The following is a 6,444-nucleotide window of genomic DNA, read 5'->3' as shown; positions in this document are numbered from 1 at the left end:
AAATGTAAGAAAGCTGTGGCATCCATCAGTCATGCAAGACCAACAACCTGCCAGAAGTTTAGCAAAGTCCAGTATCATTGCCAGAAACCACCTGCTATTCACTCAGTAAAGTGACTAACCTGGGCTTTAATTAGGAGGATCCTGTAGATGTCAGCTCCCATATACCTTCCCTAAGTACCTATGTATGGTACTTCTACTGCAACTCATTGTGCCAGAAGACCTGGAAAGTGTGAATAACTTCATGGCTGAGTCCTCATGGTTGAGTCTTTATTCGCTTCACACAACAATCTGTTGAGTTTGGGGTTACTTAGAAGGATAGTCACACATATCTCTGCATTCAAATAGTTGGATATACCTGCAATACCCCAGAATAGGGTACTTGCAAATTGTTTCTTGTTGTATAATGTTCTGATGCATTGTATAACTTTATATAGTTTTGTATGGATCAGTCAGGGTTAACAATCCTGACTCTGAACTTGTAGGAAAATAGGTGATGGAATTACGATCGCTGATAGTCCAGAGTGTAGTGATAGCTGAGGAGGTGAGAGAGCTGCATGTGCTCACTCCTTGAACTTTTTCATCAAGAAAGCCATCTCCACTTTACAGTACTCTAGAGAGAGAGAAAGTAGGAAACAAGTAGGTCCAACATCTGTATTTGAGTCAGTAGTGATGAGCGTAGGGTGGCCACTGGCTTCACCCTAGAAAGCCGGACCGGCCCAAACCACACCCACAACGCCCAAACCACTCCCACAATGACCCAAACCACGCCTCCAAACCACATAAAGCCACGCCCCATGCCAGTGAAGCCACGCCCGCACCATCGGCTGGAAAAAAAACATAGGGGAGGAGAGGGAAGAACTTTGTGTTGGGAATGGAAGGTGAGCGGGGGCAGCCGGGCGCTTCTCTTCCCCTCAGTCATCCACAGGGAGCCATATCTGCGGCTCTAGTGACTGACTGGGGGTGAGAGAAGCCTCGGTCAGTTCCTGCAGCTTACGCTCAGACAGCACAATGCTGCTGTCTGAGACGTGAGCTACTGAAAAGGAAGACATCCCTGTGTCCGTCCAGGCACTGCGCCGGACGGAGGACAGGGAGCCTGAAAACCGGACTGTCCGGCCTAAAACCGGACGTCTGGCCACCCTAGATGAGCGGCATAGGCAATATTCCAATTCGCAATATTTCGCGAATATTTGGCCGAATATTCTCTGCAAATTTGAGAATCCGTGATCTCCAGGTATTGTTTACTTGATTGCGAAAATCGGCAATGTAATATTTAGAATATTCAACACTATTCGCGAATACGAATATATAGCACTATATTCTAAATATTCTTGAACTCTCAAAGTGGCGATATTCGTGATTAAAATTTGCGTTTCGAATATTCGCGCTCAACACTATCAGTCAGTAAGGTATTTACTGTTTAAGGCTGATAAAGACTTTACTGCAGTGAGAAGGACATTGATAATACACTTTAACCTGGTCCTGGCCAGCCATATCTTAATCCTGTACCCCTCAGCTAGGAATTACAGACACATTTGTAAGAGCCTTATTGCCAGCCTTAGATTCTGCAGAGAGAGAGAGAGAGAGAGACAGAGACTTTTGAGAGAGAGGAAAGGAGTACTACAACCACTATCCTTGCTTATATTCATGCATTGCTATCTGGGAAGATTTGCACTGTGAATTGTTTGGAACTGTGTGTGATACTGTTGGATGCACTACAACTCCCATTCTGCACTATAGTAAAGAGAGACTTGTCTATTTCCTACAACTGGCCTGATTACTGACTCCAGCACCATTTACCGGCTCCAGCACCTACTCTCCTGTCTTGCATCTGTATAACACTCATAACACCAAGGACACCCAAACTACCATCAGGCTGGAGACCCAATATCATAGTGTGCCCTGAGAGAAGAAAGGGTGTGCCATTTCATATCACGTATTATTTTATCCCCTGGAGTGTATTCAGCAGCTAGCTTTCTTGCTTACTATTGTTTTGGCAATCAACGGTTTGCTGTTTATTAGGAAGGTTATTTTAGTCCCCTAGTGGAAGATTCCCACTCCACAATCTACAAATCGCGACTTGGTGGAGACAATATATCGAAGAACAGCTGAACCTCTGAACATGCAGAGGAATCAGGATGTGATACCACAAATGATGGAGATGCAAGTGCAGTGAGCCCTGGAGGAGCAGGTGCAGAAGATGGGAGTGGTAGTGACCCTGGTGAAGGATCGTGTCACAGTGTACTCCATCAGGCTGTTGCTCCCCAGGGATAGATGCAGTGGAAATGTAGTACTGAAGAATGAGGCCAGAATTAGATGTAACAAAGTATTTTTACTAAGTGTAACATAGAACTTCAAACACATTCAGTAGCAGCTGATTTCAAGTGCAAATCTTCTTTGGCACCAGTGAGAATTATGAAGGGAAATTGGATGGTGGCAATCTAGCACTTAGGTGGTACTGTCCAAATAACGTTGGCAGTCCCCCACCTTGTGGCAGTGTCTTTAATGCTGTTTGTAGCAGTTCACTCTGCTGTCTAGGGTCTCAAGACTTCACTTGAGGAAGATGAATGATAGATCTCTCTGGATAATCAGGAACAGGAGCCCTGACATGAACTTCCTCTCCACTGTCTCTGGACAGAAACTCCCCCTCCTGGTGGAAAGCAGGACCAGCCCAATGCTATCAAAAGGGGAAGACTAGGATGGTTAGCCTTGTTCCTTGTTAACCCTTGTCATTGATATCCTTAACTGGAACATACAGCCGAATACATATAAAAATTCATAACATTATAATGTAAAACTATTTACATTATATTTATAAGCACTTGAGAAATGTTATTAGTTCATGTAAGTGACCATGAAGTCTAAATGATTATGGCAAACCTAAAAAATAACTAAATGAAGCAGCACAACATGAATAGAAGAAAAAAGTTGAAGAAAATACAACCCCCCCCCCCAAAAAAAAAAAAAGCATAAGACAATATTACAGCTTTTCGTGATACTCTGTCAGGAGATGTTGTAATGACCGGCGTCACGCACAGGGAGGGAAAAGGGAAAGCCCTGCCCAAGGGAGAGGGAAAGGTGGTGACCCCTAACTCACCTTGCGGCTGGCACCTGACTGCCCTGACGTCCCTAAACGGGATCCTCACCCGTGCGGCGATCACGTGCCTAAACCCTGGCTTTCCCTAAAATGAGCCCTAGGTAGTGAACGGGCCGGTGGGATCGCTAGTCCACTAAGAGGAAAACACCAGGGAGAGGACAGACAATACAGACAAACACATAAACCCAGGTGGGCGACCACAGCAGACCACAAAGGTCCAACAGGGATCCGGAGGGAAACGTTCTGGACCAACAACCAGAGAACGCAGCAACACAGCTCCAGTGGGTCAGTATAGAAGTCCAGGCAGGAAGCTCTATATCTGGCAACCAGAGAAGTGTGAGAGGGGAATATAAGGAGGTTGGGAGTGCTGGACAAGGAACAGCTGAGGAGAAGGAGCTACGGATCCCTGAGTGAGCCAAAAAGGGTTGCAAAGCAAACCCAGAAAGCTACCATAAGGAAACAGCCCTATCTTTCTACATAGAGCGCGCAGCCAACCGCTGCGACTTCCTGACCCCGGGTATAACCGGCGTGGTTCTTGACACCCTCGTGACAGATGTATGTGCTACATCTGTCTATATGTTTAGTGATCTGCAGGCACCTTGTGATATTATATTGATATAAATAATTGGAGTCCATAACAAAATATATAGACAGGTAAGGGTGAACACATCTACACAAAAAATTCTTCTTTTTATCCACTGGTCAAGAACAGAGATTAGCCTATTCCAAATGACCCTTAGACTGGGATCATGATGGACCAATTACCCACCGCTCATGGATTCACTACTATCTAGGAACTGGTGGATTGCTGCCCGGTCTGCCCTAACTTAGCTTAGTTAGTTACATTTTTCTCAATATTTGGCCTCTATGGTCTTTCAGCTGACATGGTCCCAAGTGGTATTTTCTCTTCTCAAGCAATTTTGTCCCCACTGATTGTGGTCCTCACCAGAGCCTACTTAGTGCAGAATCAGCCACAGATTGGTTTGTTATTCAGTGAATTGCATTAATGTGAATGTCCTGGAGGGCACTGTCTTTATGTGTATGTAGGGAAGGGGGGTGAGGGGTGGATTTATTTTAACACCTAAAATGCCATTTTTCACACGTATACCCATTTTTAAAGGGTGTTAAACCTGTGCACTCCTATCTAACAGCCATTAAAAAAAGGTCCCATTTATTTCAGTGGGGTCCGTCTAGCCAAATAATAGAACATGTTTTATTTTTTGACGCCCACTATTCACTTGCTGTTACATAAACGGACATGTAAATAGCCCCATTGACTTCAATTAATTCTAAAAAATGTCCACGGGTGAACATAGCCTTAGTCTCTTCCACTGGGCAGATCTGGCGCAGGATGAGAAGCCAGGACTTTACAAGCTGGAAAATCTAGGCTTCCGCTGGGTTCAGACCTGAGCGTTCTGAAAGGAGCGCTCTGTATGCGCGATTGTACCGGCGTTTGCAATCGCACATACAGAGACAAGCGAACGCCCATTGTCGCGCGTTCCCGAAAGTCTATGTACGGGAACGCGCGACGAGACGCCCCAAAGAAGCTCATGTACTTCTTGGGGCATCGAGCGTTTTACAGCGCGATCGTACACGCTGTAAAACGCCCAGGTGAGAACCATGCTGATAGGGAAGCATTGGTTTCTCCTTGTTGAGCGTTTTACAGCGCGTAGGAACGCGCTGTAAAACGCTCAGGTGTGAACCCAGCCTTAGAGAACCAGAAGTGTGGTGATGAATTCATTTGTGGCAGGGTATAACATGCCTGGAGACCCTTTAAAAACATTTAAGGTGGTGCCGGGAAACTCTAAGGAGAAGAATACAAAACCTAAAGACCACATTTACCAAGATACAGTTCATGCGGCTCAGGCTAGCCCTACCCCATTTAAATATGAACTGTAGAGGATTCTTTTTATCAACCTAACCAATAAAGTTATAGAGGGACCTGTCACTTTGTACATTCAGTCCTTTTTGTGGGCATACAAAGATCTGGAGGAGCTGAGCAGATGCAAATATATCGTTTTGAATAAAAAGATTCAGTATGACTTATAATTTATTCATTTATATCCCTGCTCTTTCTAGGCTTAGGAGACCAGTAGGCAGTCCTCCTGCAGAGAATGGTGTCTAGTAGGACTGCTCACCAGACTCCTAAGGAGTGGGAATAAAATGTAACAAATTACAAGTAATACTAAATCTTTCCCTACAAATTTATAAATGGACTCAGCTCCTCTCGCTCTATAATATGCTGCCCACCGCCTGAGGTCTTATCTAATCAAGGATGGTAAAAGGGTGAAGATGCACCAATCTCTGTTGAGTTAATGAGTTAGGACAATATGAAATGGAATCAGCTTCCAAGTTATGCTTTTTTGGGAGGACTTTTCTACTCTATACACACAAAAAAGCCATGAGCCACTCTCACTTTCACTGATCAAAAGGTTCATGCATGGACCAATGGAGATGATTGGCACCACATAGAACTTAAATTGCTATGGTTTCGTCAGGAGGACGTTACATCTGTTTACTGCACGGTCAACTAGAGCATGGAAATCAAGATGTTCCAATGTTCCATGTGCTGGCTGAACATCAGTTAAGGACATTGGGAAGATTACATTCTAAACCTGCAGTCAATAACAGATTTGGCTCCTGAGGTACCTAAAATTATTTGCAGTTCAAGGTAAATTACGTCTACTGGCCATGATCCTCAGATGGAGCAAAATCAATTCAGTCATCTCCCCCCTACTGCACATGAAGGTTGCGCACAGATTTCCAAGACGTGTTGGGTGATCTTTGCGTTTTATCACTTTTTGCTCTGATTATGTAAAGACGGCAAGGCTATGGTTCACGTGAGGTTCACAGAACACATGTCCAACCTTATACATTTTATAGATAGAAAACATCACATGTCTATTGCGAAATCGATAGATGAAAGGGAGATAGAATTTAATTAGTGTTGAGCGAGCATGCTCTGCCGAACACTAATTTTACTTAAGCACCGCGATGCTCGGCACATCGCGGTGTTCGGCTGCGGTGTGCTCAAGCGCGATGCTCGAGTCTCCTCTCCGCACGTTTGTTGGCTGCTACGCAGCCAATAAACGTGTGCGGAGGTACTGGCACTCAATGTAATAACATAAACATGTAGGCTACTGGCATTACAGTGATTGGCTTGCCGGAACGCGGCATCGGGTGCTATATAGCACCCGATGACACGTGTTCGGCTCAGTCTTAGTCAGGGAGAGCTATGCTGTAGAAGGGACAGAGAGTGTAGGGAGTGAAAGAGGAATATTTTAGTGAAAAAACTTGTTAGAGACCCAAAAGTCCTTTTAAGGACTATTGTTATATCTGGCAGCAATATA

The sequence above is a fragment of the Bufo gargarizans genome, unplaced genomic scaffold (genome assembly GCF_014858855.1).
Source record: "Bufo gargarizans isolate SCDJY-AF-19 unplaced genomic scaffold, ASM1485885v1 original_scaffold_1539_pilon, whole genome shotgun sequence".
Taxonomy (NCBI): domain Eukaryota; kingdom Metazoa; phylum Chordata; class Amphibia; order Anura; family Bufonidae; genus Bufo; species Bufo gargarizans.
This window is presented reverse-complemented; position numbering follows the sequence as displayed.